Below are 26164 nucleotides of genomic sequence, written 5' to 3'. Positions count from 1 at the left end.
GGAAACGCCTACTCCCGCCCTGTCCCCTTTATCCTGTGGAATTTCAGGTTTCCTATCACCAAACTCTATTACTAAAATAACATTCTGAGTAGTCAGCGTTGTTGCTGACAACATACAGAGCACTTTTATGTTCCTTATGGCTCTCTAGGACAAGGGGAAAGGTGGGTCCTTATATACAGGTATTTGAACTGGTATGGAAAAAGTGACCTAGTAAACCACCCATACCTGTATAGGTATAGACCTTCCCAGAACCAAATGTGACACAGAAGATTATGTCAATACACATCACCTACCTCCATCCATTATCTATACCGCTTTGCCCGTTCGGGGTTGCGGGGGGCCGGAGCCGATACCAGCTGTCATTGGGCGAGAGCCAGTCTAGTCTGGACTGGTCGCCAGTATATCACAGGGCTGACATACAGAGACAGACAACTAGCCAAATTGCTCCTACGGGCAATTTAGAGTCACCAGTTAACCCAACGAGCAATAGTCTTTGGACTGTGGGAGGAGCCCACACATGCACAGGGAGAACATGCAGACTCCACACAGAGAGGCTCCTGTCAGATTCAAACCAGGAACCTCCTCACTGTGAGGCGACAAAACTAACCACTGCAGCACCGTGCAGCCCCACATCATGTATGTGTTAGGATTAGGTTATAAAAGTAGTCCCTCTACACTTCTATTTCCCTTTGAAACGACCTTTAAGTCGCTTTAAAATCACTCTGTATACTTCATATTTGCTTTTATTTAAGGAGAATTTATTTAAAAAATAAAAAAAAGGCACTGGTGGCACAGTGGTTAGTGCGCGCGCCCCATGTATGGAGGCCAGTGTTTCCCCTTAGTGACTTCTAACCGATTACTCCTGTTTTGTGATCTGTTGTCGTGCGATTAGACTTTTCACTGAACGGTCTCTCACAGGTGTAGCTTGAGTGCCGGCCAGCTTCGCTAACAAATCATCCACAGGCATGTAGCCGTTTATCCTTATTTATGAAGAGAGGGCAGACGTGCACCAGTTCAATCAATGCCACTTACGTCTCGGCTCATTTCTCTCCTCCTCCTCCTCGTCCTCCTCCTCGTCCTCCTGCAGGGTTTTCTCCCCTTCCTCGCCTTGCAGCTGCAGGATTACAGTAGCTGTTCTATTACACACAGAGTAAGCCTGATATTGGCAGCACTTCGATGAAGGGCTTATTTGGATTATGCTGTTTACAGGTATCTGAAATACTGTGTGATGAGCCTCACTGTCGCCATGAATAAACCAGTTGTTGGAGTTTTGCTGTCCACCCTTTTAACTCTGTATTATTTACCAGAAATACATGGAGAGAAATATAATTTACAAACTATTTAAGGCGTGCAAACAAATTTGTAAACATCCCAGAAAATTTGACTTCCAGGCTCTAACTTTATCTTAATAAGCTGTAATGTGTGTGAAACCTTGATTAAAGTCATTATGAAGACGCTTATTTATTCTATTTTGAAGGTGTGCGTTTGCAAGCAACACAGGACACACAAGCTAAGTATATTTAAGGCTGTAATTATCCACTCTGTCTCCCAGACATGATGTTATACAGCTGATTTGTTACAAAATGTATGACCTAAAGTCCTTGGATTCATATTTTTTTTTACCATAATGCTTAAAATGTGGTTATTATTTGCCTTCCCTCAAAGATCTGCTTTTACATGATAAAATCTGCTCGCATCAAGTTGCATCATGATACATTTTAAAATCATTTAAAAACATATATATTTGCATTATGAATATTGATCACCACTTTAGCGAGACAACAGTCATTTCTCAAAATGAATCTCAATATTTTCGCAGCCTATAAGCTTCCTTTCCACATGCAGGACTCGGTATGTCTCTTTCAAACTGTTTCAATCTGATCTCCATGACAACAGTCGTGATGTTCTTTCTTTAAAGGAGATCCATAGTGCTGATCTGTATTTAAATACATATAATGCTACGATGTTGGATGTTCATACTAAACCTCGGCAAAGTGTTTGTAAACATAAGATACACGGCTGTTGGTGTAATCCCCGGACGTGGTGTCCTGCTGCTCTGAATGAGACGTAACCAGAACTTGGCGAGACTTTGCCAGAACCCTACGTCAGGTTCTGACGACGTATCAGAGCAAAGTTGGAGGGCACGCCCACCCTGGCAGCTCTTTCAAGATCGCGCCCAACCAGGAAGCTCACTCAAATGCCCCTGGGACTGACAAAACAAGCTGGCCAATCGGAGGAAAGTGGGCAGGTGGGGAGGGCGGGCCTTAAAGAGACAGTAGCTGAAATGAAGCGTTTCAGGCAGAGGCTGAGATGAGGGATTTTACTGACGCCAGTATCAGATAAATAAGAAGGTTTTTGAGCTTCACATCTCACTTCTACTCAATAGGTGTCCCAGACTGACATAATAAATGGTGAAAGGGAGTTTAATAGATCTCCTTTAACAGTGTTCTGCAGTGTGACTTTATCAACTCATATACTGTGGAGTGTGTGTGTGTGTGTGTGTGTGTGTGTGTGTGTGTGTGTGTGTGTGTGTGTAAGTCCACAGTACTGTTAGAGAGAGCCGTGTTATTTAATTCCAGGAGGGGCAATGCTCTGACCTGAGGGGGGATCAGGGGAAGTCTTGGGTCAAACGAGATGTAGCGCCTCGGCTGCTCAATCTGACGGCACTAATGAAGCTATTTGTAAAGAGATTCTCTCTCTTCAGCTCCGGCTCTGTTATCAGTGACCATGAGCAAGGTTTTCACAGCTAGTTTATCAGTACACTGTTCTCCCAGTGCCTTCTGGGTAATGAAAAAATGATCAGAGTAACTGTGAGGTTTGTAGCAGGTGACAATGAGACCATTTGCTGCTAAAAAGGAATGATTATTTCTAAAGAACACAGTTTAATTTATGGATCTACTGCTCACGTTGGGGACTGTAACATGGCTGTATGCACCCAATATTGGGTATTCATCTTTGCTTTTAATTGCCAAAAATTGTGTAGGCAAACTCCTGCCCACTGTCTAAACTGCACAAGAACATTGGTAATGTTTGGCCGAAAGGTTGCCTATGATTTTGTGCAATGAGACGGCGCTCTTTCTCCGAGATACACCGATATCTTTCTTAGATCTATATTCGACCTATAGCGACCGATAGAGATATACACATTTATTGTGCAGTTATCACACACGTGTGAAAAAGATTTATATTGAAGACAAGATGGTCGCTCAACTGGAAAGTAGCTGAGCATAAACATGCATCACCGCTCAATGCTATTTGACTGGAGATTACATTTTTGTAATATCGGCGCATATCAGTGATAAAATTAGCCAATACAGATAGTCACATGCTAATATCGGCTGATATTATTGGCCGGCTGATTAATCGGTCGGCCTTTAGTTATGATTTCATGTACTTTCTAAATACCAAGCTGTGTGAAAACATTTAAAGAGCTGGTTCCTCTGCATCCTTTTCTTTGCGCTGACATATCTGTGAAAGGTAATTGACCTTAGCTCAACGCACATGAGCTCACAAATGTCTGTCGTATATTTTTCTCTTTGTAACTGTATTTTATCCCTGTTGCATTCATAACTGCGTTGTATTTATAACTGAACTGTTTTCTTTTTCTTACCATTTTTATCTTTATCTCTGCTGTTTCTAAAAGCCCCCCGTGGACAGGTGTTGCAAATTAGCATTTTGCTATAAACATTAAGAGCAGTGCATCTGGAACTTGTGCATGGTTAAATGTTACAGCACCAATGTTACTGTATGTCCATGTTTAATAAACAAATAAAAAAAAAAAACTTGAATTGTCCCCTGACAGGGCATTTTATCCCTTCAGAATATGAGTAAAAATGTCATATCGTTGAGTTCTCAGAGATGTTTAAAAAGTGTTGATGGTCATCAGGTTATCTCGAACCCTCTGACCCTGAACAGGTATTCAGTGTGCATTGATCCGGGACCTTCTCTGGTATTGGGTTCTCATTTCTGTGTGGTCTGTGCCCACCTTCACGAGGCTCTGCTCATTTCTGAACTATTAGCTGCAGCCCTTTAATCGTCTGCCGACTCGGCGCCATTGTAGCAGAGGAAGCTCTGTTTAATCACCCAGATAGTGCTGAGAGATTCTTCCGGGCTTTGCACAGATTAAGAGAACATTACCTCCAAATGAGGGAGAGAAAATGGTCCATGGGTTTTTAAATACTCACTGGAGAGTTTTAAGCCTCGTGCTCTTTCAGTTTGGCAATTTTCCCTTTGCCTATATTTGTGCACAGAGACTTTGTTTACTACTTTTCTGAGCATGCCACTTTATATTCACGCTCTCACACACTTTGACACCTGTGAGCTGCTGCAGAGGAAGGTGCCCTTGTGCTTTGAGGTTTGCAGCCTTTGCTCAAAGGAGTCGTTGAGACAGGAGAGTGTGGCACCCTCCTCCTGCCTCTCATCTCACTCAGTTTTGTGTCAAAGCTGGCGTACAGTGACATTCAAACTGAAAAAAAATCCTTGAAAACTCAATATCTTGTTTTCATGACATTTGTTGATGTGTGTTTTTTTGTTGACGACTGTTAAATTTAGGATGAATTTCTGTCATGCTCTGAAGTCGTTTTTCTTCGGCGGTAACCTCAGGTCTTTCCCGTCAATGTCAGCGAGAGCTGGCGGCAGATTTTACATCTCCCTGCCTCTCTCTCTCACTCTCTCTCTCTTATTGACTTCTCTGTTCTTCTACATCTCTCCTCTCTTTAATGGTCAGCTGTTTGTCAGCGGCGGACGGTGCGTGTTTGTGACATGATGCCTATCGCGCAGCAGCGGCTTGTTCCCATCACCAGCCAGAGAGCAAAACAAAGGAAGGATGCAAATCTGTACAAAGGGCATTTTTTTTTTGGATTCATCCCTCTGCCTCTGGTAAACACCATCAACGACCGGTAGTAGCTCTTCATCAGCACAGAGAGCCCCCCCCCCCCCTCAGAATAGCTAATGATTCATTTGGGTAAACAAGGATTTAGTTGTCTCTCTCTGTGAGCAAAGCTCTGACATTAGATGGTAAATTACAGCTGTAAAACTCTGGGCAACAGTGAGGTGCACCTCAGTGCCAAGCTGGCAGAGACTGTGGGATTTATATCTGGACTCGATGGAGGTAAGGCTAAATGATTGATTTTACCTCAGAAGAGAAACAAAATATCATTCATGTTTAAATTTTGTGTAACTTACACAAGGTTTTTGACGCTATCTCAGGATCTGCAGTGTTCAAGACCGAATCAGAACCTTTGTTTGACAGGAGTGACTCTTAGATTCAGCTGCAGCGAGGTCAGATACATTCTAGGGTTTGACTCTAAAACCCTGGCAGGTAAAAAGAGAGTATAGATGCAGGGCTTTTTGGTCTGAGACTTTTTCATTAAAAGTGAATGAGCAGAGCAGAGCAGAGAGAGCAGGCTCGGAGAGGAGTGATGGATTGAGGCTCACTGTCTTTTAGAGTGATGGCTCAGAGACAGTATGTGTTCCTCCTCCTATCAGCCCCACTCCTTCTCATCCACCTTCCCTGCTTCCTGTCACCATCCCCAGCCTGCACAGAAAGGGGAAAGAATATCAATACAATATAAATGGGAATCTTTAGCCCTTTTCACCGTTTTCATCTATCCTTCCATCTCTCCAAACTCACGGCAGTCTGGTGGAAGCTTGGAGAATGACACAAACGGTGAACCTGGTGACAAAAGTGTTCAGGGTCCACATGAATACTTTATGAAGCATTTCTCAAAAAGCCTTCCGCCAGAAGAGCTCCATTTGTAGCCAGAAATGCTTGGGATGATTTATTTAGTCAACACAGTTGTGTGACAGAAGTGTGTGGTGCCTTCATGTGCTTTTCATCAGTATTGCAACTTGATGCCTCTTTGTTCTTGTATTCATTTAAATTTCAGCCCTAAACATATTTTAACCCTTTACATTTATTCAACAGATCTAAGTAATAACATCTGAACAAAAAAAAACAACAACAAGATAGGCTCATGAAAATTCAATGTTTTGTGAATGATTGTGGGAAACACGTTGAATCAATTCTTGCTGAGTTAAAGGAGCAGTATGTAACTCTGACACCTAGTGGTCAAAATGGGTACTGCGGTCATAATTCAAAACATTGTAGAGAGCTGCCTCCCCCCCCCCCCCCCTCCTCTCTAGAGTCAATGCTCACGCAGGTCACCATGTGGTGGACACTGAAGCTTCAGTGTTTATCCAGCTCTGCATCGGTCTGTAAACCTTTCTGTGTTCTAACCTCTCTCCATTTTTCAAAAGCTTCTCCAATATTGATCCTAGTTTGAGCACGTTTCTGCTCGTGGAGCTTATTAGAAACATGCAGAGGCTTTTTAGGTCGGGTACAATCACTTCTATCTGAACCACTTCTCTTGCTGCTTCCATCACTGCACTAACACCTGTTGGTTTGACCTGATAACTGCTCTCATATCTGGCAAACCGAGGGGCGTCCAAAACAGCCGTGTGGGGGGTCACCTTAAAACCGCCTACCTTCTCTGGTCCAAACAATTCCAGAGCATTCAGGAGCAGAATCTAAAGTTAGAAGGAGGACATACTGGCTGCTGCATTGTTGTCAGAGAAGCCAGCACTTCAACATAGCATGTTTCCTTAATGTCTGATCATAGAGTAAGATCACTTTATCATTTCATTAATATCGTACATATTGCTCCTTTAAATGTGAAGATGGTTAATAAATTAGACTAAATATCGTCCTGCACCAAGTTAGCTTAGCTCAGCAAAAAGCAAATTTAGTCTGCTCTGACCAAACAAAGGAGACTAGTCGAGCATGTACTGTAAGCACCCTGTGAAACCACCACGGGTTGTTTTTACAGAATGGTTCGTTCAGTTTAGTCCAGGCTTTTCCAACCTCGGGGGCCCGACCCCAATTGGGGTCTCATGGATTTTAAATGGGATCACCTGAACTTTGTATTTATTGATCAATATAAATATATTGTATATAAAAATATATTGAACACAGGCTACTTTGGGCCATAGCCAGAACAAGAAACCTGCAGAATCTCTGTTTGTCATCTACTGTATTGTGCAGAAATGTCATCCCAGCCTTTCTTCCTCTGTCCACAATAATCTACACCAAAACGCCTAAATGTGCTCTAAGTCTTCCTCCAGGTCACCACACAGGACGTCATCGTTTAAGTCGCAACGATATGAAAATTATATGAAAGTGACAAAATGTTGTATCATCCAATTTCCTCTTTTTTTTAATATTGTTTTATTGTAGAAATGGGGAAAAAATAACTGGTTGAAAACTTGAGTTTCTAACAAGGTGGTTGTACAGGATCTCTCATGAGCGTTCTTCTTTCTTTTTCTGCATGAATGAAAAGTATCTACGGGTTAGCTGTGCAATCACACGTGACTAAAAAAAGGAGACCACGGCCCCTTGTGAGACATTGTAGCCGTTAGTTTGGAATATTCTTCCGTTCTTCTCTCCAGTGGCCAGTTTCACTCCAGTTGAGCCGCCTCTCTCTCCGCGCCCCGTTCAGGAAACTGGGCCTCATACTTGCCTTTCTAAAAATAGCTGCCTTTATTTTACCAGAAATGTGGTTGCCGGCCAATTACACTTGGCTGAATTCCCTCCCTGCCTCGGGGGAAAAGTGCGACCGTTTCTGGAGCCAACCGTCACTCATTCAATGTTTGAGGCTTCAGCTGATTAGCAATTGTGTTCTGAGTCCTTCTTGAAGTTTACAAGAGGAGGATTTCATATTTTCAGATGTAATTACCGCTTTCCTTTTTAGTGGGACAGGAGTTAATTATCGCGGCTGACTTTGTGATGAGCGATGTCACTGCCAGCGTGGTGACCTTCACCCTGAAGTCTACCCTAACACACACACACACACACACAAAGTTTCAAGCTTCACTTTGCCTGAATGGCTGTGTGGTTGTTGTGTTTCTTTTCCCCCAATTAACCGCAATTAGATTTAGGATTGTCCACAATTAATCCGTTGTTCTCCCCTGGAGTTTCTATCCGCTTGCTACTGCTAACAATATGTCCTTCTTGATTACACGCTAATCGGCATAAACAAAGTGTTTATTGTTGTGTAATGAACTGTGGCTCATAGCAGGGTTGGGAAGCATCACGGTCACCTCTAATTCACCGTTGCTAGAAGGGGTGTGATGAAGTCAATTTCCACCTCTTCCCTATCTCAGAGCCTCGTCAAGGAAGACGTTTTAGACTGACATTAATGCTAATAGCTTCTAGCCTTCTGTGTGTATGATTTTCAGTGCTATCAGTCAGATGCTATTAAAGAGGAGCGTCCATAACTGAATGCTTCTCTGACAGTGTAATCCATTTTTGTTTGCATTAAGATGAATTCAGTTGAACCGTGTCTCTCTTCTATATATAGAAGTAACCACGGTGATATTTGCTCAGTGTCACGGTTCTTCTCCTCGATTCTGCTGCAAACAGAGGTAGCTGATAACATCCCAGAACAATGTTTGATCTCATCACGGCCTTGACATCCACGACACACACACACACACACACACACACACACACACACACACACACACACACACACACACACACACACACACACACAGATGCCTCCTTCTCTTCCTGTCTAAACCGCCCCCTCCCTCTCCCTCCTCTCCCTCCTCTCACTCCCTGATACCCCAGATAAAGTCTTCTTCTGTCTTCGTGGCTCCGGATGAGAGGACGAGTGTTGCACCAGACTGCGATGCTGCACGTTACATAATTGACGAGTGCAGGGTTGGGGCTTCCCGTCATGCGCAAATCCCAGTATACGGATCTTTTATTCAAAGCAGCGGCACGTAAAAAAAGAACTCCTCCTCGCCAGGTTCTGTTGTTCCATCAGGGAGACGGAGCCTCCGTATGTTTCATACCGTGCTGGGGGTGATGGGGTTGAATTCTTAATCCACATCCACACACACATAGCCGACTTCTCTTTCTTTAAAGAGGTCATATTATGCCCTTTTTGGGGTTTGTATATTTAATCTATCTATCTACTTTTGTACGTTCACAATAGCTAAAGTCCGAAAAAAGTGTCTGTTTTCATGTACTGCTCCTCCTTGCTCCCTCTACGCTCTGAGTCCGTCAGCTACACTCTGCTGAGCCCAGACTGCAGAGCCCCACGTGGGCCAAGTCTGCTCTGATTGGTCTGCCGATCCGCTCTGTCGTTATTGGTCAGTTGCTCAGCACGGTTCTCGGAAATGTCCCGCCTCTTTTACCATATTGGGAATGCAGCCACTGGCTCTGTCCGAGGGGAGCATAAACATTAGCACCTTAGCACTACTGTGCTACCGCAGGCTACGTCATATCGTGGGCATGCTACAGAAGTTAACGGGCGTGCAACATGAGCTGCTGGGCTTGCCACAACGAGCCAATGGACTTAGATCAGTGATCTCACACTGACAATGACGTCGGACTGACAAATTTTTATCGAGGGGGGCTAGAACCGAGCGTTACATGCGGCTAATGCTACAGCTAACAGGAGGAGGTAGGAGAAGCCGCGTTTCCGCGGACTTTGAATTTTTGCACATAGATGTGCCTAAACATGCACAGGACACTATGAAAACACACTAAAGAGCATATAAAACCAGAAAAAGCATAATATGGGACCTTTAAGGGCAGCCTATGCATACAGGACTAGAGGGGGTGATACATCATCGGATATTGACAAAGATTACTCAGGGTAACAGGAAATACTGCTACCATTTTATAGGTATGCCATAATGCAGCTCCAGGTGAAGTGCTCATCATTGTGACATCTGTGGAGTGTGGTCTATGACGTGGGGGGCTCCATGAGGGGAGGTAATGACAATCAGCTCGTAATGATAACAGCCAGAAATACAATTTCAAAAGATTGGGCACGAGTCCTAAACCACGAGTCTAGGTTGAGTCCGAAGTCTTTTAAGGTCACATATTATGTAAAAATCACTTCACCATGTTTCTCTAACACTAATATGTGTCTCTAGTCTGTCTACAAATCCCCCAATGATGAGAAAAGTCCATCCTCTCCATCTTCTGCCTGCTCCACTTTTCAAACAGGCCGGAGATTTTCCCTTCATGACATCACAAAGGGCAGTAGCCCCTCCCCCAGTTGGGTGACACTCCCACAGCTAGGTGTTTGTTCTGCCTTCTGAGTCTGTTTTCTCACCGTAAACAATAGGACATGGAGCGAGAAAGCCCGGGTACACCCAAGCCCTTCCAGAGAGGGGGCATGGTCAAACACCGCTCATTTACATATTTAAAGGTACAGACACAGAAACAGTCTGTTCTTAGCAGGGCTGAAATAGAGGGGTTTATAGACATGATCAAATACAGGATCAGAGTGGATTTAGAACAAGAAACTTCACACACATGTTTTGAGGAGCTCTGAGACTTATTTAGACTGGTTGAAGACGAGGAGAATATGTGACCTTTAAGTGCGACTCGAGTCTGAGTCTCAAACTCGAGTGCCCATCTCTTCACTGCGCTTTAATCAATCACCTGAATCGTATCATTCAGTCCTGCTGAGATTGTCCGATATGTCAAACTGTTATCTCTCAAGTGCTCTTTGTTACGTACCCATTCTTCACACCATGGAAGGTTTGTTTGTTTTGGGTTGCTGCTATTAATCATTTGCAAGAAACTGTGTCACCTTTTCACAACAAAGGTGAAACTTCTATCCCATTCTCTTTGTGGGAATTGTAATTTCTTTTAGTCATCAATTGCAGACATAAACAATCGAGAACGAAGAGACTTTTAAAGTATTACTGTCACTGCTATCATTGCCTCTTCTACCTCCAGTAATATCATATCAGAGTTCACTTACAGTAGAGACATTGCTCCAGGGTCACACTCACCCAGCACATCCAATTCAGACTTTTTGTCCCTGAGCTGACAAAGTTAAAACTCTGATGAGTGGACTCAAGCAGCAAACTGAGACGTTCAGGTGCTAACAGATTTCTCACCGTGCTCGAGGTATTATTAACCTCTCGGCTCCGACCAGGGACTTTGTTCCTGCCCTATACGCCCGCCAGCGTAATGAGATTGACTGAGTGACTGAGTGACTCTGACCAGGGCATCAGCACCTGCTGACACGAGAAGGCAGACAGGCAGCTCTTAATACGTCAGGGTATTGCTTTATTCGACTGATTTTACAGAGTGAACTCAGACCGGATGAGAACTTGGACAACATTGAATACAATTAGTCGAACTCACTTTATAAGAATGATAAACTTTATTAATATAACACTTTTCACAATAGGGTTACAAAGAGCTTAACAAAACGAAAATAGTCCGTTTTTTTCTGGACTTGTGATGATCGACTGTACATTACTTTTAAAACACAATTATCTGCTGCTGTCTGTGTGCACAGCAGGAAATACACTGGATGAGCATGTGCAGTACAGTGTGTCTTGGAAATACCGAGTTTGAGACAATCCTGTCAGATCACAGAGTCCTCCAAACCAGGTGCATTAAGTTGAAAGGTTTTCTTTTTTATGAGACTGTATACTGGAGGAAGAAAAGGAGAGAAGAACAAAGGAAAGTTGGAGAGAGAATGGATTGAATGCAGAATGAGTCAGATGTAGAGATGAGGCATAACAATACTACTTCTCAAGCTGCCATGAAGTGGACAAATGTTAGTTGACGTGAGGGATGACAGCGGGGCTTTCTCATGGCTAAGGAGGCTAAGATGCATATTAGTCAAAAAGATGCCTTAACCCCTTGTTGATGTTATTTTAGAGCACAACTTTTCATCTCTTCCAAACTCTTATAGTGCCTTCACATTTGCACAAAACTCCTGAAGTTTTCAGGGTGAGCTGCATGTGTGACGCAAACAACTGAAATGTTAAACACCAGACAGATCTGGAGTTTCTCCTGCCAGCTGTCTAGTATTTTTTTCAGCAGGAAGTCTGAGCTGAGCTGATGTGAGAACGCATATCATATTTTCTGAGCATTTTTTAATAATGTTCAATGCTTGATGTGCAATGTGAGCAATGTGGAATGTTGTCTTTTTTATGGCTGCAGCACGGGTGAAGAGCCCCGGACAAATTTCTCACCTTGTAGGACAAATAAAGTTTATCTTGATATTGCAATTCTGTCAAACTCCATAGCGTTGATATAATGTGGGAAAAAAGGCTTTAATAATATTTTCAGAGCAGCAACAAGTCAAATTTGAATTATCTAGGTGTTCTTCATTCTCTTGATGTCTTTCATGCTTACATGCATACAGCTGAACAACATTCAGTAAGTTACAGTTTAAAATAGACTTTTGAGAATGTATTAAATACCTTTATTATAGGACAGCTGAAGAGAGACAGGAAGTGCTGGGAGGAGAGAGCGGGAGATGACATGTAGCAAAGGGCCGAGGTCGGATTCAAACCCATGGTCGCTGTGATGAAGACTAAACTGAAATGTGTTCTGAAAAGTCAGGCAACATTATTTCTACCATGTGAATATTGTCAAACTTTGGAAATAACATGTCACTAGACTTATTGCTGAGCTAAGCGTATCCATCACACAGCGCACAAGAAATGTTATAGATGTCATATACCTATGAGGTGAATGTGTTGCTTTGAATCCAAAACTATTCCTTTAACCCTGGTCCTGTTCTTCCCCTGACATAAAACAGATCCTTACTGAACCATCCTTGTCGACAGAGGCGTTGTTTGTCAATAGGCAAGGCAGGCAACTGCTTGGGGCCCCAGGCCATTAGGGGGCCCCCAAAGGCTGACAAAACTTTAAACCACAGCAGTGGCTCAAAATGTGCAAATTTTGCAATGACAGTAGGATACCTTCCTAAAGTGGGCCCCCATCTGACAGCACTCATTCTCCTTTGAAAACCAACATGTGTCAATAAAAGTCACAGAAGGAGAATGGAGAGGAATTATCTGTCTGGGAGTAAAAAGAAAAAGAGAGAAAGAGGAGGAAGCATCGGGACACTGGCAGACATAATGGTGGTGAACGCGGGTTGGGGGGGCCCCCAATTAATTTTTGCCTAGGGCCCCACCAGACTCTAGAATCGCCACTGCTTGTGGAGGATGCAGAAATTGAAATGCTCATTTGTATCATTTAAGTCAGAAGTGTTTCTGTGTTTTGGAACTGATGAAAGGTTACATTCTGACAATAGAGACAGGGGATCAGAAAACGCTACTACTCTCCCTTTGAAAATCTAAATCTAACAACCTGTTATGTCATTCTGGTTGGAGGACGTGTTGGAAATTAAGCCACGTGCACAGCAGACATTCATAATGAATGCTCCTTCTTACATTTTAATTATGACATTATCATTTCATTTGCATAGTTGCCCGAACACTGAGTCAGGTTGTACCTGAGTACATGTGGCGGCAGAGCCATTCTTCTCTGTGAGTGTGAGGGATCACTGACAGCTAAGGAAAGACCTTCATCTGTGACAGTCAGCCCTTCAGTCAGTCAGTCAGTCAGTCAGACAGCTAACCCTGGCTCTGCATTCATTATTAATCACAGAATGAGACGGGGGCCGCTCTCAGAACGAGGAGGGTTGACGGGGTACAAGTCGTGATGGAATATGCAATTGTCTGCATAATTCACAGCAGGTGAGGAATCAAGTGCTGAAATGAAGCACTAATATTGTATGAGGGTTCGGCAAGTTATTACTGTCAAATGGCGACGGGGGCTCCTGCGGGGAGGGGGGGCAGTGGTGGAGACTGTCAACATGTCGACAGAAGCAATAGTGGAGAGATGAGTCTGACTGTGTAAATATATCCAATTGACTGTGTGTATTGAAGGTATTAAATTATCTTTGCTTAAGGGAATGGATGCTGATGTTTTTGTATATATTTACTGCTGTGCTGAACATGGAAGTCTCTTGAATGTCTTCTTATCTGCATTTACTTCTTACCCACAATTTCCACATACTCCATGCGGGTGCCGTGGTCTGTCTCCGGAGTGTGCCAACAGCGCCACTACGCTGTGCTCTATTTCAACTAGCTGCGAGTCTATTTTAGTACACTGCAGGCACGCGTCAAGCAGGACAGAATTGAACAAACCGGACAGGAAGTCAGAGAAGGAAACGCACAGAGGGTTTGGTCAATTTCAAAATAAAACAATATATGGACTAATCAATCTTATTTTTCATCACTTTATCAACATAATGTCAAAACAGGCACCAAATGAACAACAAATCATCCTCAGAAATACGAAGCAGCATGTTTGCACGTTTTTCTCTTTATTCCAGCGCAATATTGTAGTTCTCCTGTGATGTTTGTAAAGCTGCTCATGGCTGTGCTCAAGTTGCAGAAACAGATCTAGTGGGGCAGGGCGAGTTCCGTCCAATGGAGCAAAACCGTGGCGCTGATGGATCATGCCGCCCATTGAGTATGTGGGGATTTGGGGTTACTACTCACCTGGGATTCCTTGGGAATGTCCCGAAAAATGCCGACAGATTTTTTGTAATTAGACGTCAACACAACTTGTTTCCACAAACAAAACTACATGACTATGTCCATATTTATAAAAAATAAATTTGAAGATTGACATAAAAGTAGTAGGCAGCAGTTTGCAGATGATTTTTGGGGTTAGCGCTGGTTTAGCCTTGAACACAATCTGTAACATTGTGGACACCAATTCATGAAAATTAATTGTTGTCCACAGTGAAGGATCAAGGCTTTAACATGAATATATGTCAGGTATTTCAAATTGGATACAGTCGATAAAAGCATGCAACTACTCGAGATCCATCAGAGTCACATGAGCAGAGAAATCAGATTTGGGTCCCTTTTGCCTTCAGTTTGCATCAACGGGTCATTGATAAGATTGGCCATTTACTAACACTCTTTAGTGACATGATATCTCAGTTGCCACTCAGAATAATCATAGTTGGCCAGTATTGACCTCTGATCAGCTCTACGGGATGAGCCGGGAGGTTACGTGCCATCATCTGTTGGTGAGAGGATCATCATCCATTCAAATGTTCATCCCTGACAATCATTCCCACTTTCAAAGCTGCCAAACCATATGAGACCTCACTTACAAGAGCATTGCATCATGTAAAATGGAATAAAAATGTGCATGAATAAAAGGACTACTTTGAGCTGTGGCTGTGTGTCGAGGTAATTTCCATTCAGAAGGGATGTAAGGACTCGTCTAAAACCAGAGAAAGAGAGACAGAGGGAAACGGGACCATAACTAATGCAGCCTGGGCTTAAGCTTCACCTTTGATGTTGGTACCAGAAATCCAAGGTGCTCAGAGCCTATCTGTCCTTGAAGTGAACACACCCAGGAATCCCTGGAGAAGCAGAGATAGTCTAATCCCAGAGCCAGTGAAAAAAAAACCCGGAGGAGAGGAAAGTTGACTTTGAATCGATTTTTTTTTCTCTCCAACTCACTGTGGGTGTCTTCTGATCATAGTTAATGAAACCTTGAATGGCTTCACTGCTCACTCATGCATATTTGGCCTGCAGTCAGAGCTGCATCTGGAGATACTTATCATGTGGAGAGCGGCCTTTACATTAAAGCTTAAAGCGCAAGTTCATATTTCTGAATTTATGCAGTTTCAAGTCATGAAAGGTCAGCTGGCAATATCTGACGCTTGAGGTTTTGACAGAGATGTTGTCTTGGTTTTTCGCTTGGTAAAAAATATTGACAAAAATCTATAAATAAAAACTAGGACTTCAATTTTTCAGCCTTAAGTCTGAATCTAAATTTCATTCGAGCATTACAGCCAATAATCATAACTGAACTGATAATGAACTCATTTTGGGAATTAAGTTGTGTGGGTTTTTTGTTTAATAGAAATATTCGACTAAAGCAAAGTGTTTCTTGTATGACGCAACTTTTAAGGAACATTACATCCTTTTAAACCCATTTCTTGAAATTCAAATTGGTTTGCGAAGACGCCTGGGTAAGGCCGCTTTTGATTTCATCATCGGTGACGTGTTCAAGGGTGAAGTCAATCCAGTGTTTTTTTTTTGTTTTCACACTCATCAAAGGCAGCAGAGCGTCTGAGCAGGTTGGAGTGTACGGCGTTGTGATTCATCCCATGGCATGAAGCATCAAAACCAATTTGCACCGCAGTATTGGACACTGGTCTTGTGCTTTCTGTGAGCCTGAGATGTCTTTATTGTTGAGGGAGTGCCGAGTGAATACTAAGGTCATGGCTGACATATTGGTTTGTTGAAAGTATCGAGGGAGTGTTGCCTCATTATTAAAAATCAGATATTAGACAACCTCCTGCCTCACATATTTAGTGAGGCATTGATTAAAGGAGACGTTCTTTATGTGAACTTCCTGAACTGAAATCATTCTGGGTACTGTAGCAGGACTAAAAATCTTTATCAGTATGCATGTATTACTTGTATCCTTGGTTTCTTTGAACAAGAATAATTTCTGGAGAAATGCTGACACATTTTTTTTTGTAATTGGACGTCAATCTACAATCTGAACGTTGGGCGTGCAAACCAATCACCAGGCTAGGTCCCCCCTGGATGAGTATTTTTTGTGTAACTGGACATTGTTATTGACTTCAACATCAAAGCTGATGTCTTACTTGTCGGGGTCTCCCAGGTTTCCAACCAATGGTTTTACATTTTTGACAGACTTTTAAGGTATTTTGGGGTCAGCTAAATGGAAAATGCTTGAACTTTAACCTTATTGTCCCAGAGTAGAAATTTGCTTTGCAGCCAGGTTAAAACAAGGAACATTTAGAAAACACATGCAGGCACATAGCCATGAGATATTAAAAACAACATTAAACATTTAATTCAAAGTACATCACGTGACAACCGGACGCTGTGAATATATAAGCTCGTCATTGCAACCATTGTTAAAACCAAATTTAAAACCATCATCAGTCATCAGGGCCATCATTAGGATTCAGGAGTTTGACTGCCTGAATTGTTGAAGAATTAGAATTTTCGAATAGAATACAATAAATCTTTATTGTGTACCTAAATTATTATTTAAAAATTTTTGAAAAAATATTGAGGGATTATCAAACCAGGAGATAAAGCCAAAGGTAAGGACAGACCTAACAATGACGTTGTAAAACAGCATCATCAGCTTATTGCACACACTCAACACCAGTTGAGCTTTCGGTGTGAGTAAAGACGTTGCAGTACTTTGTTCACACTTGATGAATTCCACACAAAACAGGTTGAGCAATTCAATTCAATTCAAAAAACTTTATTTGTCCCCGGGGGGCAATTCAAATTTAGGTACAACAAGAACTCACACAATCAGGATGTATGAAAAAACGTGTAAAAACTTACAAAGACATACAAAACAGAGCAGTGCCTTTTGATCCAGACCACTACGGGTGTCACTAAGTGTTTTGACCAAAACAACAGGGTGTCATCTGCATAAAAACAGCTCAACTGTTTGAGTTGAGTTGAGGGACGTTCGATTTCTCCACACTTGACCACAGACTTTATTCATGTCATTTGCAGCGGGACTGGACGGATGATAAAAATCTTGTCTTTTAGTGTCCAGTCTTCTAAAAAAAATCAAAGACAGAAGAAAAATGTTCAGATGTTAAATGAAGCAGTTTTGAATGAAAGAAAACAAGTTAACAGGATTAGAAAGTTTTGTCAATTTTCACATTTGCCTGTTGAAGTTTGCAGCTTAACCATTAAAACAAATTGTTTATATACAGACTGTCAATTTTCTCTATTTCCTTCTACTCCATATAGGTACTTATGTCAGGCGATGAAGGTTGTGTTAGTAGTACTGGCAAGAATTTTAAACTATCTTCTCTCCTGCCGATGACTGACACTTCTTGTAACCAATGAAATTCAGAAAACATGGCTATGATGCTTAAATCAATAACTTGAATCCCAGAAGCAGTGAGAAACCACATATTTTGAAAATGTTTTCATATGAAGGCACCTGAAGAGAAAACAGTAGTTGTCCTGAAATTGAGCCTTGTGGAACACCCCAGGCGATGTGCAGCAGAGGATGAACAGCTTTGGTGTGCTGTAGATGAGAGTAGAGCCCAATCACATCACAGTTTTAAACCAACTGTAATCGTTCTTCTGCATAAAAGAAGCTCGTATTAGCGATGCACTGTCAGCAGGTTGGTTAGATACTTATTTTCCATTTCCCTGTTTTTTTTTCATCCACAGGTCTCCCTAGGCGGACTGAGCAAACGAGTCGACTCTAACAGATCTACGCCTGTCCTCAGTCTACTTGCAGTCTGACGGCACTCACCAACATCAAAGGTACTCCTGCCTCCTTCTTTCTACACCTCCAGCCTCCTTTTAATCACTTTGTTCAGCTCATCATTGCAGTAATTACATTTCCTGACATTTTTTCCCCCTTTTTTTTTGGTTAGCAAATGCAAGACTTGACTTTCTCTGTTATCTCTCCTCAAGGGAGCCTCACTTCACTTCACTCCACTTCCCATTGTGGCTGAGGTGCTTTGTATGATTTATATTTCAATACATTTAGAAGATTTTTCCCTCGAGGAAATATGCTTTGATTTCAATAATTTACACAGTTGAATTAGCTCAGGTAAACGTCACTTGAAAGGCCGTTTTAGGGCTCTTCACAGCATTAAGAGTATTTTTAGAGCCGAACAGGAAGGGACATTTCTATCAGTCCATTTTCTAACGAAAGACTCAACCGTGTAATGGAGTTTTTGAAGTCTGTCACTTGTTGCGATACAACCTGAGACACATAATTACAATTTGGATGTCTTATGTGCTCCAAAGGATTTGCCCTATTTGAATTCTTTTGCTTTCCAACTTAGAGACACTTTTTTCAAATATAATTTAAGAAGTACAACACAGGTTATGTCAGAGCTAATTGATATACTGACTGCTCTACGAAAGCTTTGTGCAATGCTTTTAGCATGTTCACAGTCAGTCACAGTCAGTCACAGTCTCTTGGATCATTCAGACTGGCCTCACAATTAAGAAGTATAAGCTGGTAGCTTATCGACTCTGAACCTTCACCTTCTCACTATTGGCTGCTTATATTTAAGAACTTAAGCTTATTGTACAGTCAAGAATTGGGCTGAATCCTCAGTATGTTATGCAATGTTATAATGTGAAGGTATTTAAAGTAGATGGTTGAAGTTTTCCCATTTACATAATTCTACAGTCTTTTGTCTGTCATCAATCTTTATTTGTATAGCGCCAATTCACAACAAGTGTTATCTGGAGACACTTTACAAAAAGCAGGTAAAACACCTTAATCATTGCTATATTACAAAGACCCAGCATGAATCCATCATAAGCACATTCAGCAATAGTTACAGTGGCAAGAAAGAACTTTCTTTTAAGATGCAGAATTCTTGGGCAAATTCAGAGTCATGATGAACAGCCATCTACAGAAACTGCGGCGGGTTTGAAAATGGGATAGGGGGAGATGGGATAAGATGCAGGAAGAAGGATAGGGACAAACAGGGGATCCCGAAGAACCTGAGAGAGCTCAGGAGCTCCCATTAAAAGATGTGGTTAGTAACTGAGATTTACAGATGGAGACATGCAGTAATATGAGCCTTGTGGAACACCCCAGGCGATAGGTGTCATGAATCATTACCTAAAAGTTTTAATGAACTGTTTCATCTCTTCAAACAAAGGCTAACAAAGACATTTGTAACGTCATATATTATTAATTTCAATTAAATTGTTTGCGGACGTGCTTGGGTTTGCGTGTGAGTGTGTTTGTCAGCATTTTCAGGCATGCCATCCTCCACATAGGGAGGCGGTTCAAAGAGAGGATGAAATCAAATATGGATGGTAAACAACAGCCGCATATATTTTCTCCTCTCAGTGAAAGTGATCGGCTGTGGACTCCACAAACCTTGCTAAGCTTAGCTTATCCTGCCATCAATCAACGACACCCCTCTGGGCCATTTATAATCACTGTTGTGTTCCTCAAAACCACAAGGACTGGAATCTTAAAATCAAGGGTGAGTCATTCCTGTTGACAGCGCATTCATTCATTTGTACTCCGTTTAATCTTATCAAAATGTTAATCAATTACTGTCAGATCTGTTCTTCTTAGATTATTATATGTAGGACAATCATCTTCAAGGACCCCATTTATACATGATTGCCTTCTTCAAGAAACGGTCCCGTTGTATCACTCATGCCATACATCGTAACAAAGCTATGATTATTGTTCTGACCATGTAAACCATTTTAAGATCCAAACACCACAGCAGCCACAATCTACGCATCTGTCAGACCATGGACAAACAACTACTTTAGCTGTCTTTTACTGTCTTACCATTTGGAGATTTAATGAACTCTCCCAATCATAATACTCCAACAAAAATGGCTTGTTGCATCTGAATGGGTCCCCTCATTCCAAATCCAGCAAAATATTTAATCCAAAGACATTACATCCAAAAAGATCCACGGATTGCTTCAAATTTGCCACCGCCATCCCGATTTCCCTCTGTATTAGTTCATGTTTAAGAATTCAATTTTTTAGATTGAATGACATTAAAATGGCAGCCTTACTTTGACCTTAAGTTTAGCACCTCATCTGGCCAATTAGGACTGACCATTCATTTTGGTTGAAATTGTCTTTAGGTCCTAACAGACATTAATAACTCGTGCTCTGAAACATTAACAAAGAAAATCCATCATCTGTATCAGTTGTAAGCCTGTAAAAACTTCAATCAATGTCTGCCATGAGGTACCAATCTGATGAACCAATCAGACGCCTCCCTGTCTCCCTGCTCGATCTCTACTCCTTGCGTGCTCTAGCTCACACTCAAAGAGCGTCATCGATGACAGAGTTTATACTGAGAGTTTACTTACCTCTGAATGAGACATGAGACGATGTAGTTTCTACACAATGTAAGAGATGAGCTGAGGTCCACTTCTGGAGCAAAGTAAGTGAGGGGCGTGGCTTTAGAGGGAGCACAGAGGGGAGGGGGTGGGTGTAGACACAGCACTGAGGGAATGCTACTTTCAACATCAAGCTAGTTTTCGAACATAACCAACTCTGCCCTTTAATTGAGGATTTGCTTTGCTGCATTCATTCGTACAAAAAAAACTATTTAAAAACACTTCTCATAATGTGCCCCCATCATGTATGACATCAAGGGATGGGTAAAAGCTTTTTCTCTTGATAAGTCGAGTCATTTAAACTGACTTTCATGTTCATGAGTAGTGGTTTTTTTAACAGTCATCAAACCTCGTAAAAATCATCCCCTTGGTGAGCGTAAATTCCCAACGCAGCAGATTGTCATTGTGATGAATCACTTAAGTGTCAGTCACTCTCGGTAAGAGCTTTGACATATTGGACAGCTCAGCCAAGAGGAAAAATCCCCCAAAGAGCCTGAAATTAGTGGCTCTGAAATGACAGTTGAAGGCAGAGCGATACCCTCTAATTTCACTAGTTTACTCTCCGACTTTATGAATACATTTTCATCCCGGTAAATACAAGTAGATCACATGCACACAGCAGGAGGAAGAGGAGGAGCAGGTGTTTTTAAGTACCGTACTCAATTGTGCCACTGACAGATGCATCCTCAGATGGGCATCAGATGTGTTTAGACAAGGAATTAATTTAAGCGGCAATTACAGCCTCTGGAAAGGGGAGTGTGTGTGGGGGGGGGGGGGGGGGGGGGAGTGGAGACCCCACGGGGGAGACCCCACCGCCCACCAAGTCCCTAATCAGGTGAATGTTTCTAACTCAATATCAGGGCACTGGTGGTCACACTCAATTATCCTCATCCTATACCCTCCCAATCTGTTCTCTGCACCCCCTAATGACCCCTGGCTCAAACCCCTGAAGACACATGGCACATGGTGGTTCTCCTCAGGGTCACCTCTGTGTTAGACGTGGGCCCCTTTTGTTTGTTTTAATCCTGTTATGTAAAAAAGCTTAAACAATAGTTTTTGAAACAATTTACTTTCTTGCAAATAGCAAGGCCAGGCATACACTGTGTACGTTCAGGTCGTTGTGCAGATGATTTTGAAGTCCATGTTGTTTACTGTGCAGCGTGCAGGAGGGCATAAGGGCTGATCAGGGACCAATCAGCTGCTCCCAACTGGTTGGATGAATTTCTAGTCGCACACTGCATACTCAAAGCCAATTATCTTGTATCAAAACTATAACACTGATGCTTTAAAATTGTTTCCGGATATGTCTTTCATCACAGAGTGTCACCTCGTCCGACTCTCACAAACACTGCAAGGCATGAACGGTTTGGTGCCAGCTCCATATCATTACAGTTATAGGGTGGCCTTGTGGTTAAAGCCGCTCTTGGCATCTTTCCACGTTGGTGGTATCGAGTGGCAGTGAGAGATAACAGCTGTAAATCTAGTGTATGATGTCAGTTGACTGAACACGGCAGACTCACAACTGACCCAGTTTGTGAATCTTTCACTCGAGGAAGGAGAAGATAAAAATGAAAAAAAAGCTCAAATGTTGGTACTTAAGGCTTCCTTTGGTCAGTGTGCTCAAGGTTGTATGTTTCTAAATACACAAAGAAGAAATTTCAACAATAAGTATGGACAAGAGTATCCTGGTTTTGATCGACTTTTATGACAATGTTTACATTAAAATATCATAATTAATGAAAAATTTACTAAACCTATGTTATATATAAATATTTTTTGTTGAGTACTCACATTACCTCAAATATTTCCAACAGTTATCAAAGCCAGAGAAATCTGTAATTTTATAGTTGTAACGGGACTTACTTTGTCTTGTTGCATTGGCCGGCATTACAGAGCCGCCATTACAGAGCCGCCATGACAGACGGAATGTTTATCGTTGCCGTGGAAACACCAGATGTTACGTCAAAGACCACAACTGAAGGAAGTGTGAGCTGCTACTGGAAGCTGCCGTACTGTTGCTGTATGCTGTGATAAAAACCTCATGTGAATGATACATGGAGACACTAGCTCATCAACGGGGAGTTCAGTTTCACCGATGGGGTGGGGGGGTGAATCACTCCCAAGATTCCCCGCTAGCCTCGACGTCATCCTTTGTTATTGTAGTATTGATTGAGAGCCCCCTGGCAGCAGATTTTGTGTTTGCCATGTTTGTTTTGCTGATACATCACTTACCTGAAGCCGGGCATGCTCCAGGTAGTTACCAGAAGTCAGAAACCGGGGTAAGGCGTAAACATGCCATAGTATCCTGGTTTCTTTCAGAGTTCTCCAGGTAGGACAATCGTGGTTCTTCAAAATCCGGATGAGGGCTTATCATGTTTCTGAAACCAGGATATGATGCAGAAACACAAATACTTAAAAATCCTGATCAAAACCGGGATACTCAAGTCCATATAAACTCACTCCATAAGGGAATCACCAAGGCCTCTTTTTATACAAATAAGAAACGTGTGATCCTTACAGTGGTGTCAGACATTTAGTAACAAGAACTCAAACCGCTTGCTCATTTAAAGCTGTTCTTGAGAATAAAATCACTTAAACACCTGCCAGTTTACTACATAGAGCGGTGTGATGGCAGAGGGAAGATTTGTTTCAGGGGGAGGAACTGATAAATAAGGTGCCAAGGATTTATTACCGCATTTTCCCAGCAAGCCTTTGAAGTGAGCGTAGCTGCATCTCGTCTGCCGATCCACACTCAAAATTGCAGCCACGTGTTTCTCTGTGTGTGTGTGTGTGTGTGTGTATTTATTACTGTGCTATTTTTAGAGCGGAGATTTTGTGCTGAAGTGCATTTATACTTGAGTAGAAGCCTTGGAACAAGTGAAGCAGCATCGACTCCACACATGGAATATAAGAGTGTGTTTTTCCTTTTAATTAAAGATGTTTACGCCTTAGAGAAGTCAAACCTAACACGCTCCTTCCCTATGTGGAACTCATCAAATATTTTTACACTTTTTTCCGCCCGCCCTTTTCCGCCTCAAAGTTTATACTTTGATATCTTTGGACTTACTTGCATATTTTGAGATGGGGTTAAAAGTCCTTGGCTGTGTTTTTTTTTAATCCCATGTGATTAGCAAACATCTGCTGAACTAAAAGCCTTAAAAAACCAGGCCTGTCGTGGGGACAGAGAGGGGGGAATTCTTCAGATGCCCCTCCCTGTGCTATTTTAAGAAGGCCCAGAAGTTGGTGTTAAATGATAAGCTGTGGGGTGTAGCTGACATGCCTGACATATTATTCCCTTTATGACTCAGGAAGCAATGGCTCTGATGGCCTGCTACCCTCCAGAGACATGAATCATTAGAGTCCATCATCAAGTGTGTCCAATCAGGAGGCTCCTGGGCCTGCGCTGCTGTTGGTTATCTTAAGTAGTGGAAAGCTTTGGAAATAGACAACGATGTTATTTCTGTAGGTAGTCATTACCCAGAGCTCTTTCCATTTTGGAACTAAATTTCCAGTCGAGGATGACGTTTCTGAATGTTAGACTCCTGTGTCCTGTTGGCCCAGCTCTGTTCAGTTCTGTCTTAAGTTCTGGTGTAAAGTCCTCACTGAACCCTACATTGAAACTAATACGTTTGTAACTCAAGTTGAGTCATTGATGGTTACCATGGAGACGTAAGCTTCATCTTAATTGGTCACGCGTATAACGTTTATAGGGCTCAACAGTTTGGTTCTGGAAGTAAGAATCCCATTCATTTTCTCCATAGCAGATTTGATTATTAGCCATGATGTCATAACCGTCACAGGTAGACTGACCACGAGCTCCCCGAGTGTGAAACGATGGTTTATGCTCCTATAGGAGACACAAGTTTGATTGATATCAACCTCATTTTAAGAAAAACTTGTTTCATTCGCAATATTAAGGAAAAGAACTGCATTACCCACGACCAGTGTCACTGCAGCGTCTCTGATTTGTTACCATGGTAATAGTTCCCGCCCCTTGGTGACGTATGCTAACAGATAATATCGCTAGCAGGCTAGCTAGTTAGTTAGCTAACAGTAAATGTTCTAATGACCTTGTTCTGCTGCAGTGAATATAGTTCATATTTTCCACAACACAAACAAAAAGATAGTACAACACTTGTATTAACAGTTATTATAAAGTTATTATAAGCACTATAACAACGACTAAAGTTACCTTTAAGAAGAAGAGATATCGATATATATATCTATATATCATATCTATAAATCTATATCGAGATATAGATTTTATTGTTTTATGTTTTTAGAAAAGCCTCTTTCAGTTTTTAGAAAAGCGCTATACAAAACTAATGTATTATTATTATTATTATTATATCATTCGCAATGGATTGTGGGATGGGTAGTTCCTTGATTCCAGAAGAAAATTATAAAAACAGTCTTGTAACTTTGCCTTTTTCTCCGTTTTTATAAGATTGTTTTGTCGCTGAATGAAACGTTTTTTGTGACAAAGCATCATAATAAGGTGGAACGCCAATGTGAAGTAACCACGCTGACATGGAATGGAGAAATCTCTGACATGAAAAAAGTCATTTAACAAAACTTTATTAGATTAAATTATCCTCATTCAGAGGGAGTACAACTCAGTGTCCTCATACCTTTCTGAGGGATTTGATCTATAACAGAGAACACAGTGGCAACACCAAACAGCCGGTAAATCCCTCTGCTCCTCCTCCTCCTCCCTCCATGTTATCCCACCTCTCAAAACCAATTGCCATGACAACCATGTTTCATATAGGACTCTACCCCTACTAGGAGCCAGGTGCAAGATTTAAGTTGCTTCTTACACCTGTGTTGACACTATCTCAGCTGGTGCAACACCTTAAATGTTATGAAGTAGAGTGTAAACTCCTCAGGGCGCCAGTGGCCTAGTGGTTAGTGAGCGCGGCCCATGTACAGAGGCTGTAGTCCTTCAAGTGGTTGGCCCGGGTTCGAATCTGACCTGTGGCTCCTTTACCGCATGTCACTCCCCACTCCCTCTCTCCCCGATTTCCACAGTCCTGTCTCTAAATAAAGGGAGAAAAAAGAGCCCAAATCTTAAAAAAAATACAAAATAAATATAATAGGTTACACTCCTAAATTATAGAATACAAACCAGGCTACGTTTGAATGAACATAGAGATGGTGCGACCAGGTGCTGATTTGACAATGATAAAGAAACGGGCTTAGTAATGAGAGATTTTGTTCCTCACATATAGGTAAAGATAAAAAGGGAAGATTTTTCTTTGATTCGCTCAGAAGTGGAGTTTAACTTTCCGAACAGGCTCCTCTTCGTGTTTCACTCTGTGAGGAAGAGTAAAGGAAGAGTCGTGTCAGACGAGACTCCACTCCCGATAAATAAATGATCAGCCTGCAACAAACATCAAAGAGGGATTGTGTGCTTCAAAGGGAA

The 26164-nt window shown here is 42.0% G+C and overlaps 1 protein-coding gene across 2 annotated transcripts in view; it reads left to right on the top strand.

The window, feature by feature from the left end:
- Positions 1-26164, top strand: part of arvcfb (ARVCF delta catenin family member b) — a 263985-nt gene that overhangs the window by 83419 nt on the left and 154402 nt on the right. For both annotated transcript variants that reach the window (XM_061037314.1, XM_061037313.1), the window contains exon 3: positions 18058-18153. The gene's annotated coding sequence lies outside the window, so the exon portion shown is untranslated. The remainder of the gene's footprint in view (positions 1-18057; positions 18154-26164) is intronic.

The sequence above is a fragment of the Labrus mixtus genome, chromosome 5 (assembly GCF_963584025.1).
Source record: "Labrus mixtus chromosome 5, fLabMix1.1, whole genome shotgun sequence".
NCBI classification, from domain to species: Eukaryota; Metazoa; Chordata; class Actinopteri; order Labriformes; family Labridae; genus Labrus; species Labrus mixtus.
Note: the sequence above shows the minus strand (reverse complement) of the source record. Positions and strands in the feature narration are given on the sequence as shown.